Here is a 13,459-nt window from a genome sequence, read left to right as displayed (position 1 = left end):
GCTTTATATACGCCGGCGCCCTCGCCGGGCCCGGAAGTGACGCACGTCCCGCCCCTGCGGCTCATAGCTGCAGCCGCCTGTCCGTCACCCGGCGGCCGAGCTGCGGCTGGCTGGCCGGCCGGCCGGCCGGCGGCCTGCGGGGAGCGCGGGGAGCTGCCTCCCGGCGCTGCGGCTCGGGCTCGGCTCGCGCGCTGCTCCCTAGGCGGGAGCATGGCCTTCTGTTGTCGGGCCGGGGACCGGGAGCCGGGCATTGCCTGCCCGGGGGGTCGGGGAGCGGAGCAGAGGAAGGCTGTGCGGTTGTGTGTGCACCCCAACTGGCGTGGCGATCACGTGGGTGGGACCCCAGGCCGATCGGCGCGGCGGGGCGGGGGCGGGGGCCGGGCCCGCTGCTGGGCTGGCGCGGTGGTTTGATCCCGTGCTTTTGGCCGCGGTGGCCGAGGTGCTTGGCTCTTCTCCGAAATGTGTGTGTGTCCCTTCCCCCCCCTACCCCCAGGCGAGCGAAGCGAGGCATTCAAACCCAGCGTTTGTCCCCATTGGACGCACATGGTGCCAAGGATCTGATGGGAAGGCGCTTTCGTGCACGCCTTCGCTGCTGCAGGAACGAACGCAGCTCTCGGCCCGTTTACACAATAGCCAGAAGCGTTGTCTTCTTGTTCAAAAAAGGAAAAGCGAGGAGGCTTCCAGGCCTGGAGGGCTCGGGTTCTACCTGCCTCGCTCCAAGTGGCTCTGTGGCTCGCCCAAGCCTCGGAGTTGGCCAAGCGCAGCAGCTGCCATGAAGCGCTGGCCACGCCATGCTCTATTAGGTCAACTGGTGGGAATTTATTCTGCAAAAACTATTTCTAGAAACGGATTTATTTAATATAATTTGAAATTGATGATGTTTTTCTTTAAATTGTCTGGAGTTGATTAACTGATTGAAAGGGGTTTCCACTGCCTCCAAAATTTAAGGTGCTACCATCTCGGTGAATCAGAATGTACATAGAAATTAATGGGGGAAAAGATCCAAAGCAATCACTAGAGGTTAATTAAACACCAATGTATTGCTGGCTGGTTTGGCTTCAGTGGGTAGGGCGTTAGCCTGCGGACAGAAGGGTCCCAGGTTCAATTCCAGTCAAGGGGACATACCCGGGCTGCAGGCTCCATCCCCAATGGGGTGTGTGTGTGTGTGTGTGTGTGTGTGCAGGAGGCAGCTAATCAATGGTTCTCTCTCACCATTGATGTTTCTATCTCTCTCCCTCTCCTTCCTCTCTGAAACAAATAAAAAAAAATTTTTTTTAAAGAACAATGTATTTAATATTTCAGCAATAAATGTAAACTGTCAAACAGTTGCCAAGTAATACCCATTTTAACCTGAGGTGGCAAAATTGTGATAACAAAGTTATGGTTTTTACTCAGAAATAAAAAAAAAAGGCAGCTTGACATAAAAGTTACCAGGGTGATAAAAGACTTTTGCCTATCATCCTTAGAGAAAGACTTTCCTTAACTATAAGTGAAATATGATCATGTTGTGTGAAAAATCTAATAAAAAATACATGATTTTAAGTTTGCATTCTATTGTTTTTTAAACTGTTAATGCTGGATATGTTTTTATATATATATTTTATTGGTTTTTTACAGAGAGGAAGAGAGAGGGATAGAGAGTTAGAAACATCGATGAGAGAGAATCATCGATCAGCTGCCTCTTGCAAGCCAAGGTACGTGTCCTTGGCTGGAATGGAACCTGGGACCGTTGAGTTCTCAGGCTGACACTCTATCCACTAAGCCAAACCGGTTAGGGCATAAGTTTGCATTCTAGATTCCCTGCAGGGTAGAACTTGTCTTACAAAAACATTTATTTATTCAAATTTCTCCATAAAACCTGTTGAAAGAAGCTGTGTTGTGTAGTAGGTATATATGCTAATCTTGCCATGTTTTTAAATAAAAGCAACCAACTCAAACTAGGGATTGGGACAAACAATAATAATGTGTTACTTGTAATAATAATTCAAAGGGAATGTGGTGATTATACCTGGAATAAAGATAAAAGAAGTATTTGTGTTTTACAAGCTATTCAGTTATTTTGATGTTGCTTATTGAAATGAAGAACCAGTCTACTAAACCACTTCAAACACTAATTGTAGTACAGACATAATTTGGCTTATAATTGCTTATAATTAGTTGTTTTTCAATTACTATTATGCTTTTTCCTAATGCAATTTAAGTTAATAGAAAAGTGCCAAAAATCTTGGCAAGGTAAGTCCTTGTTAATTTGATACAGGATAATTTTAAAGGTGTCTACCAACTGGACTGGTCCTTTGTAAAATATTTTATTTTCCCTTAGTGGCCCCCTCAGATGATTTACCATAGACCAGCCAGAGTGATTTTTTTAGACATAAATCCAACTTAACACTTTTTAATATTTTAAATTTAATATTTTTAAATTCTCCAGTGGTTTCCTATCTTAACATCAGAATTTCTTTTTTTTTTAAACATGTTTTTGTTGATTTCAGCTAGAGTAAGGGAGAAGGAGAGAGAGAGAGAAACATCAATGATAAGAGAGAATCATCCATGGGACATCTCCTGTACTCCCGCACTAGGGATTGAGCCCAGATCCTGGGCATGTTCCCCAAACGAGAATCGAACTGTGACCTTCTTGTTCATGGATTGATGCTCAGCCACTGAGCAGCATTGACTGGGCTGGTTTGTCCATTCTTGTCACTGAGGTCTTAGCTTAAATGTCACCTCTTCTGAGAGGTAACCTCTAATACTAGGGCACAGGCTAAGCTACCATAATAAAGAGATGCCCAAATTTAGTAACTCAAAAAAAGATTACAGTTTATTTCTCTCTCACATAACAATCCAGAGGTAGGCAGGTGGTAAAGGGTGAGCAAGCCGCTTGGTTCCATGAGATCACTCAGGGATCCAGGTTCCTTCTAGCCTGGTCCTATCATAGAGTGCAAACTTCATTCACATGATTAAAGCTGGCCCTCATCTGTCTATATTCCAATCTGGAAGGAGAAAAAGAGAAAGTGGAGAAAAACAATTTCCTTATGAAAATGAGATCAGTAAATTGTAACATTAGTTCTGCTGAGTTAGTCATATGTTCACTCCCAGCTGCAAGGGAGGCTGGGAAATTTGGTTGCTACCTGGGTATCTAGTTGCCTGGTCAAAACTTGGGCAATTATATTACTAAAAGAGGGAAAGGATGGGTGTGTGGGACAATCTGCAGGCCTGCCACACCTTTCTGTACCACCTAATCTGCAGTAGCAAGCTAGTTACTTCCTATCATATTATTCTGGTTTAATTCTCTGCATAATTCTTACTGTTCTCTTGTATTTACTTACTGTTGTTGGCTCCCTCTCACCGCCAAATTAGACTTTAAGCTACCTAAGTCTTGTTTGTTGTTAACTGTCCTCCTGATAAGTACAACTCTTTCAAACTAACCTTATCTCCCAACGTTCCACAAGGGCATGAATACCAGGACTCAGGATCATTGAGGATCTGTCATATTCATTGGGAATGGCCAAAGGAATTTGTAATTAAGACCACACTACCATTTAATAGCTTCATTGTTGGTTTAATCTGTCAACTAAATTGACAATCCATGTCATTTAGATATTTCATCTCAAACAAGGCACTTTCATATACTTTTGTATTAATTTAAAGTAACTGGCTGGTATGCTGGAGCTGGCTTCTTCCTGTTTGCAAAACAGGAAACAAAAGTTTTCAGAACTTTTAGGAGCCAGTGGCATCATATTGATAGCTTGAAATTGGCCATCGTGGGAGTATTTACTTCATGGAACTTGGTAAACTCTGCAAGCAAGGCTCTCCATACCTTCTAAGAAGCAGATATTAAACATTTACCAGTATACTGTAGGAAAGGCACATGAGAATTTCTTTAATTGTCAGCTGAATCCAGTGGCGTTGGCAGAGCCAGGTCCTGGAAACATGCCTTACCTGCCAGAGGCAGGAGTGTGTCATTCGGACCTTCGCCCAGGCACCAGGGGGTGGGTTTCATTATCTAAATCCAGCCAGGCACAAGGAATGAATACAACTCCGGCCCACCCACGAATGTGCATAATCTCCTTTGTCTTGACTTTTAGTAAAACTTCCTGGTTTTTGCTGTTTTAAATAAACACTCTATTGGCTCTGGTTCCCTGTTTCCCCATCAGAGGACAGTGGTCCCAGCTGGCCCAGCTTTTTCCTTCCATCTCTGTGTCTGTCTCTTTCTTTCATTTTCTCAATCTCCAATAGCCCCTACTCAAGAACCAGACCAGCCGTGCTGGACATGGAAAAGAGAGAAATATTTACAGTATACCACTGGTTGTCACAAACCTGTCACTTTGTGATGTTAAAAACCTAGTTTTCTCTACCGTAAATGTGAGTTCTAACATAAGGTGTCCAGATGTCCTGCTTTTGGCCGGACAGTCCCGATTTTTAACAATTTGTCGGGACTTTTTTTAAAACACCGCGGGACAAATTGTTAAAAATCGGGACTGTCCCGCCTAAAGTGGGACGTCTGGTCACCTTATTCTACCATCCAAGGCTATTGTAGGGCTTATGTCTATACATAAAAGGCTAATATGCTAAGTGTCCCTCTAACTGGTTGCTACCACATGTACTGACCACCAGAGGGCAGACGCTCAACTCAGAAGCTGCTAAGCTGCAGTGACTTGGCAGCAGCGGTTTTCTGGTGAGGCACCCTGAAACCAGAGAAGAGGGAGCCTGATTCCTCATGGGGCCATGTGATTCCACCTTAGGCTGTGGGTTATGTTGTTGCTGGGGTACTGTTGGCCCTGAATCTGGCTTACTGCACACTTGAGTTTGCATTCCACTCTTTGTATAACAGCCAACTTAGCAGCGTGCCCTCTTGGACACTCTGGGATCCCTCAGGGGATGTCAGAGAGCTGGTTTCGGCCTGATCCCCGCAGGCCAGGCTGAGGGACCCCACCTGCTGGAGGGACCCTGCTCACTCTGCAGATATCCTCCCAGGTGTGGCTGGCCGGGAAGGGATTGGGGGAGGGAGGTTGGCTCTAGGGCATGTCTGGCCTGTCTGGTCCAATCCCACCCCACAGCCACCTTCTAATTAATTTCCTTTCCACATGCATGTATCTGTGCACCAGGTCACTAGTTGTATTATATTGTAAAAGTGATTTGAAAACTATAAAACAGCAAATAAAGATAAGATATGGTATCATTACTACAAAATGCAGAAACGAAAGTACTGAAGAATGGAATAACACTGCAATGCCTGAGAAGTTTTACATTAAATTGTGAAACAAAAGTGCCCAGATATAATGTCCTAAAAGCTGTTGACTTCTTTGGTGTGACTAATGCGAGGACATATGCCAAAGGTGAGAATGTAGTTTTATGTGGAAAAACTCCCCTTCATTGTATTTCAACTTAGCAGACATAAGGGAAAGAAAAATGATAGAAAAAGTGAAACTGATAAGAGAGAATAAGAAACTCAGACTATAACAAATTTAGTAAAATTGTTTCCTAGGATGAATTAAGTATTTAACAGCAGACATAAAGTTAGAAATAAGAAGAGATAGACAATGAATTTAATGAATGGAAATGGACAATGAGAGTTATAAACAATGTAGTTGACAGGAGTCCTGGCAAGATATGCTAACATAATTTTCTTACTCATTTTCATGAGTAATTAAGTATTCAATAAGAAAATAATTTGTAATGTGGTTCATGAACACAACTTCAGTTTTTTTGTTTTGTTTTTTTAAAATATATTTTATTGATTTTTCAAAGAGGAAGAGAGAGGGATAGAGAGTCAGAAACATCTATGAGAGAGAATCATAGATCAGCTGCCTCTTGCACACTCCCCACTGGGGATGTGCCCACAACCAAGGTACATGCCCTCGACCGGAATCGAACCTGGGACCTTTCAGTCCGCAGGCCAACGCTCTATCCACTGAGCTAAACCGGTTTTGGCCACAACTTCAGTTTTTAAATATTTATGCAGATGATGGCCTCTTTAAAGGATTTTGTATTTTTTCTTTTGAGGCTTTTCTGTTTTTAAGCTGCACTTCTGTATTTTCTTCTATCTTTTATTTTTATTTTTAGAATATACTATATTGATTTTTTTTACAGAGAAGAAGGGAGAGGAACAGAGAGTTAGAGACATTGATTAGCCGAAACCGTTGGCTCAGTGGATAGAGCATCAGCCTGCAGACTGAAAGGCCCCAGGTTCGATTCCAGTCAAGGGCATGTACCTTGGTTGTGGGCACATCCCCAGTTGGGGGTGTGCAGGAGGCAGCCGGTCGATGTTTCTCTCTCATCGATGTTTCCAACTCTCTATCCCTCTCTCTTCCTCTCTGTAAAAAATCACTTAAATATATTTTTAAAAAAATAGATGAGAGCTGGAACCGGTTTGGCTCAGTGGATGGAGCGTTGGCCTGCGGACTGAAAGGTCCCGGGTTCGATTCCGGTCAAGGGCATGTACCTTGGTTGCGGGCACATCTCCAGTAGGGGGTGTGCAGGAGGCAGCTGATCGATGATTCTCTCTCATCGATGTTTCTAACTACCTATCCCTCTCTCTTCCTCTCTGTGAAAAATCAATAAAATATATTAAAACAAACAAACAAAAAAAAAGAACTCAAATACTCCTGAGAATAAGTTTAAAAAAAAAAAATAGATGAGAGAGAAACATCGATTAGCCATCTTGTGCACACACCCCTTAGGGATATACCCGCAACCAAAGTACATGCCCCTGACCGGAACTAAACCTGGGACCCTTCCGTTCGCAGGCTGACACTTTCTCCACTCAGCCAAACCAGTCAGGGCTCTTCTTCTATCATGCTCTCAACTTGTACTCATCCTGTCAGCTAAAGAATTAAAACTATAATTGTTTTAAATATATGTTAAAATATAAAAGAAGTGTAAAAACATCACAAATTAAATTTTTTTCTGGTATTTTTCTTCCAAACTGTATAATCATCTGTTACAATTAAAGACAACATATATATGAATATTAATATATTTTATTGATTTTTTACAGAGAGGAAAGGAGAGGGATAGAGAGCTAGAAACGTCGATGAGAGAGTAACATCGACCAGCTGCCTCTTGCACACCCCCTACCGGGGATGTGCCCACAACCAAGATACATGCCCTTGACCGGAATCGAACCCGGGACTTTTCAGTCTGCAGACCGACGCTCTACCACTGAGCCAAACCAGTTTCGGCTGAATTTTAATTATTAACTCAAGTTTATAATTATAAAGTTTTTATTTTTATTTTTTAAAATATATTTTTATTGATTTTGTAGAGAGGAAGGGAGAGGGAGAGAGTTAGAAACATTGATGAGAGAGAAACATCAATCAGCTGCCCCCTCCCTATTCTCCCCTTTCCCCCCACACACCCCCTACTGGGGATGTGTGCACAACCAAGGTATATGCCCTGGACTGGAATCTTACCTGGGACCCTTGAGTCTGCAGGCTGATGCTCTATCCACTGAGCCAAACCAGTTAGGGCAATTTTAAAGTTTTTAAATTTAATTTTTAAAAATTTAATGAAACTATTAAATATATTCATGAAAATTAAACTAACTGCAATTCCAGTATAATATGTCCATTTTGCTACTAATGTAAAGTCTGCATCACACTTCATGTATGTTTAGTCTATACCTACATATACACAAATTTAAGAATAAAAGTTTCAGTATTGCCTGGCTGGCATAGCTCAGTGGTTGAGCATTAATCTATGAACTACCATGCTTCCCTGAAAATAAGACATCCTCCGAAAATAAGACCTGGCATATGGAAAGATAAGACATCCTCTGAAAATAAGACCTAGTACAACTTTGGGAGAAAAAATTAATATAAGACACTGTCTTATTTTCGGGGAAACAGGGTAGAAGGTCATGGCACATTCCTGGGTTTTGGGCTCCATTCCCCAGTATGGGATGTGCAGGAGGCAGCCAATCAATGATTTTCTCTCATCATTGATGTTCCTATTTCTCTCTCCCTCTCTAAATTAGAAAAAAAAAAAAAAAAAAAAAAAAAAAAAGAAGAAGAAAAAAAAGAATTACAAATGATTATTGTATTAGGATTTTATAGACTCTTAAGAGATTTTAATATAATCTCAAATATATAAGATCCATTTAATAATAGCAACATATGCCTACAAATACAGCACAACTATTTCCTTAATTGCCAAAGTTTCCCATACAATTAAAACATATCAAATGGCCTAATTAGTTCAAAACCTCTCTCTTGCAAGGAGGAAAAAAAATTCTTGAGATGCTCCAGGGGCCCATTGGAACAACACAAAGCCATTTCTGGGTTAAGAAGTTCTCCTGGGAGAACCCAAGATGGCAGCATAGGTAAACACATTAAACTTCGGCCGTGCACAACAATTTCAAAACTACAACTAAAAGACAAAAAACATCTATCACCCAGAGCCACAGGAGGGCTGGCTGAGTAGAAGTTCTACAACCAGATGGAAAGAGAGTGGAGCATTCAGTGCACAAAAGCTGAAAAACAGGTACGGGTGTGCGTGATCCTGGCTGGCTGTGGATCCTGGCTGGTGGTGGGCATTGCTTTCTTCAACCCGAAGGGGAGACTCACAAGACCCAAACTCCTATGGGGAGAAGCTGGACTGTCTGCCATCGGGTTGGAAAGTGAGGATGGCTAGCTTGCAGAGCTGTGCGCAAGAATAATTGTTTGCTGCACTGGGGCACGAGATGCGGAGACACAGTTGGAGGTGCGGGAGGGCTCACTGCCAGACATTGCTGTTTGCCATGTCCTAGCCTAGTGAAGCCCTGAGATTCTGCCCTGCACAATCTACAAACACACCCAAGCTCCAAGCAGTGGCTTTTGGGTATGAATGGCCTTCACTATCACCGCTTAACCTAGCAAACTTGCAAACCGGTTCAGACAGCTCCATAATCTATAAATGCCAAGCAGGGAGGAGAGGACTGTAGTTCTTGCTGTAGCTCCTGCAGGGTGACCTCAGACAGTAGCTGACCTGCACCCCATTGGAGATCCAGAAGCCAGTGTACCTAGTGGTCAGTGTGAGACACAGATTTCAACTCCTCACATTCATAACTGATACAGTCAAGAGGCAGACTCAGTGAGCATCCAAGCCCCACTGAAACAAGTCCTGCACCATAAGAGTGTCTCCAGTGCAGCAGTTCTTTCATTATAAACACAGCCAATTGGCCTAGAGGTCAATTCCTCCCAGTGTACCAACTGGAATTAAGACTTAAGTATACCAAGACTTTGCACTCATCCCACAAGGGGGTGTACCAAGACCGTCCACCTCGGGTGCTTGGGGGGGCTGAGCTACTGGCCCCTGTGGGTCACCTACCACACAAATCCACTCTATCAACACAGGGAAGCAGACAAAATGCAGAGACACAGAGGTATGTCACAAAAGGGGGCAATGGGGGAAAGCAAACTATGGGACGACATGGAGTTCAGGACCACATTCATAAGTTTACTCAAGAATCTTTTAAAAACTCCTGAGAAACTTGATGAGACCTTCAAAGACCTTACTGAGAATGCCAAAAAAAAATGGAAAAGGACCAGTCAGAAATTAAGAATACACTATCTGAAATAAAGAATTTACAGAAACTCAACTGTAGATCAACATACCCCAAGAATCAAAACAAAGATCTGAAATACGAGGAAACAAAAAACACTCAACCAGAAAAACAAAAAGAAAAAAGGGTAAAAAAGAATATGAAGATAATGTAAGGAGCCTCTGGGACAACTTTAAGCATACCAACATCTGAATTTTTGGGGTGCCAGAAGAAGAGAGAGTGCAAAATATTGAAAACCTATTAGAAGAAATAATGACTGAAAACTTTCCTCACCTGGTGAAAGAAATGGACTTACAAGTTTTGGAAGCACACAGAACCTCAAACAAGAGGAATCCAAAGAGGACCACACCAAGACACGTCATAATTAAAATGCCAAGGGCAAAAGACAAAGAGAGAATCTTGAAAACAGCAAGAGGAAAACTGTTAGTTACCCACAAGGGAGTACCCAAACAACTCTCAGCTGATTTCTCAACAGAAACTATGCAGGCCAGAAGAGAGTGACAAGAAATATTCAAAGTGATGAACAGCAAGAACCTATCGGCAGTCAGATATCCCTCTCATAATCTGGGACTCCTGGCTCCAGCCACTCACCTGCCTGCCTGCCTAATTGCCCCTAACCACTCTGCATGCTGGCCTTTTCACCCCCAACTGCCCCCCTCCCCCCGCCACTGCCAGCCTGTTTGCACCCAAATACCCCCTCTGCCAGCCTGCTCACCCTCACATTCCCTCCCCACTGGCCTGCTCACCCCCAATTGCCCCCCTGTTGGCATGCTCACTCCAAACTGCACCCCTTGTTGTCCTGCTCACCCCTGCTGGTCTGCTTACCCCCAGCGGCCCTGCCCCCCACTAGCCTGATCACCCACAACTGCTGTCCCATCCTGGCCTGATCACCCCTGGCAACCCAAGTTCCCAGCCCCTCTTTTTTTTTTTTTTTTTTAGCTCCTCCTTGAATGGAGGCTAGGGCCAGCTGGAAGCAAGTATCTGGGATTTATTTATCTTCTATAATTGAAACTTTGTAGCCTGGAGCAGAGGCTAGTGCTGGCCAGGGTGGGTGGGAAGCTTGGCTTCCTCCATTGCTGGGACAACCCAAGCCTCCTGTTCATTCCAGCTCATTGGCCACTGCCATCTTGGTTGGGTTAATTTGCATACTCTCTCCTGATTGGCTGGTGGGCCTGGCTTGTGAGTGTAGCAGAGTGACAGTCGATTTGCATGTTTCTTTTTTATTAGTGTAGATTTTAAGTTTGCCATAGGGCTTTATAAACAGTTATGCTCTGGAACAACCCCTGATGAATCATGAAGTGGGTAGAGCATCTGAATAAAGGGCAGCTTTAAAATCTCGATGTTACATTATGAAGCCTTTTCATGTCTCAGTAAACAGAGCTTCAATCTCAGTCACCTGAGGCAAGGACTCCCATGAAGCACACAATAAAAAAGACACCCAAGGGCAAATATTGATTTCTGGAGGAAAGTTATCCTCACCCAAGGAGGGCAGGTTCCTGTAGCTCTCCAACATCTCATGCCAGAACAAGGCCCTCTGAACTGAGTTCAAGTATTCCCACTCTTCCTGAGAAAATTCAATGGCCACACCTTTGAAAGTCAGACATTCATCCCTTCATCACACATAGACTTCTTTGTGTCAAAGGATACAATCCACAGGGTGAAATGAAGCCTCCAAGAAATGGATGTGATAAAAATGATCTAGCATTGTCTGGGTATCTCAGTTGGTTGGAGCACTATCCAATACATCAGAAAAAGAAAAGGTTGTGGGTTTGAGTCCCAGTCAGCACAAATACCTACGTTGCAGCCTGATCAAGGCATGTAGAGGAGGCAACCTATTGATATCTGTCTTCTTCTTTTTTTTTTTTTTTTTTAAGGAGTAGCAATTCTTTTTTTTTTTTTTAATATATTTTATTGATTTTATACAGAGAGGAAGGGAGAGAGATAGAGAGTTAGAAACATCGATGAGAGAGAGTCATCGATCAGCTGCCTCTTGCACACCCCCTACTGGGGATATGCCCGCAACCACGGTACATGCCCTTGACCGGAATCGAACCCGGGACCCTTCAGTCCCCAAGCTGACGCTCTATCCACTGAGCCAAACCGGTCCCGGCTGATATCTGTCTTCTTCTTCTTCTTCTCTTCCTCCTCCTCCTTCCTCTTCCTCTTTATCTTCTTCTTCTTCTTTCTTCCCCTCTTCTTCTTTCTCCTCTTCTTCTCCTTCCTCCTCTTCTTCCTCTTCCTCTTCTTCCTCTTCTTCCTCTTCTTCCTCCCCTTCTTCTCCCTCCTCCTCCTCCTCCTCCTCCTCCTCCTCTTCCTCCTCCTCCTCCTCCTCCTCCTCCTCCTCCTCCTCCTCCTCTTCCTTCTCTCTAAAAACATGCCAAAACTGGTTTGGCTCAGTAGATAGAGCGTCAGCCTGGGATTCAAGGGTCCCAGGTTTGATTCCGGTCAAGAGCATGTACCTTGGTTGCGGACACATTCCCAGTAGGGGGTGTGCAGGAGGCAGCTGGTCAATGTTTCTCTCTCATTGATGTAGTTTCTAGCTCTCTATCCCTCTCTTTTCCTCTCTGTAAAAAAATCAATAAAATATATTTTAAAAATAAAAACATATCCTCAGTTGAGGATTAGGGAAAAAAAGATCTAAAGAATCTTCACCTGTCAGACATTTTGGTTGATTTCCTAAGTAAGAGCCATGTTGAACCCTCTTCCTCCTTTTCTGGGCTTCTTCCTCAGGAAGCAAGTCTTTAGCACTGAATGCTTCCCAAGGTGACCTTTTCTCTGACCCACTTAATTTTTATGCCCTTTGAAAAACAATTATGAACAAAGTATTACAGTAATTTCAGCTTAGCTTTGTTTACTTTGGCTGGTATTGATGTACATCAGACCTTATACACTCAGGCTTATAATTATATTAAGGAGTATTTATTTTACCAACTCAGATTTATACTTATACCCGAAAAGTTATATAGAAGTGATTCCTTCCTCCTCTGTACTTATTTACTTTCTTTTTCATGTACCTTGCTAACCCACATAAAATTCAGTGGTACCTCATTTAAATTCAGGTTTCCAGTGTGAAGTAGTGTATTGCTTAACTCTACAGAGCTGTAATCCCAAGGGGAGTATCAGCGTTTCCCAATATCAATGTCTTTAGCAATGAAGGTGTGGTGGCACCAGTGCTAAAAAACCCTATCCAGTCAAACATGTTTCTGTTCTGCACTTTCTTTCTTTCTTTCTTCCTTTCTTTCTTGCTTTCTTTCAATATATTTTTATTGATTTTTTACAGAGAGGAAGATAGATAGAGAGTTAGAAACATCCATGAGAGAGAGTCATCGATCAGCTGCCTCTTGCACACCCCCCACTGGGGATGTGCCCACAACCAAAGTACATGCCCTTGACCGGAATCGAACCCGGGACCCTTCAGTCCGCAGACCGACGCTCTATCCACTGAGCCAATCTGGTTTAGGCTGTTCTGCATCTTTCATTGTGCAGCAAACTCTCTAATATACAATATATGTTTTAATCCTTAAAGGAAAAAAGCTAGGACAAAAACCACGATTCAAAACCAAAAGTCACCTATAGCCTCTGAAAAGTCCTGGACATAAAGTATCAGTCACTCGATTTTCCTTCACCCCTGCCAAGTTCTACAGCCTCTCAGCAGGTTTCCCAGGAGGTGAGAGAGGAGACAGGGAAATGTTGCTAAGTAACACATGCATACAATTGTGTGGTGGGTCTATCAGGTGACACAGCCTTGAGCATTACTCTGGTTCACAATCATTCCATTATCTATCTATCTATCTATCTATCTATCTATCTATCTATCTATCTATCTATCTATCCTAAGTGACCAGAACGACCAGTCACTATGATATGCACTGACCATCAGGGGGCAGATGCTTAAGGCAGGAGTTGCCCCCTGGTGGTCAG

Source organism: Pipistrellus hanaki (genome assembly GCF_964339955.1).
Source record: "Pipistrellus hanaki genome assembly, chromosome: 7".
In the NCBI taxonomy this organism is placed as follows: domain Eukaryota; kingdom Metazoa; phylum Chordata; class Mammalia; order Chiroptera; family Vespertilionidae; genus Pipistrellus; species Pipistrellus hanaki.
The sequence above is the reverse complement of the archived record's forward strand: the minus strand, read 5'-3'. Positions refer to the sequence as shown.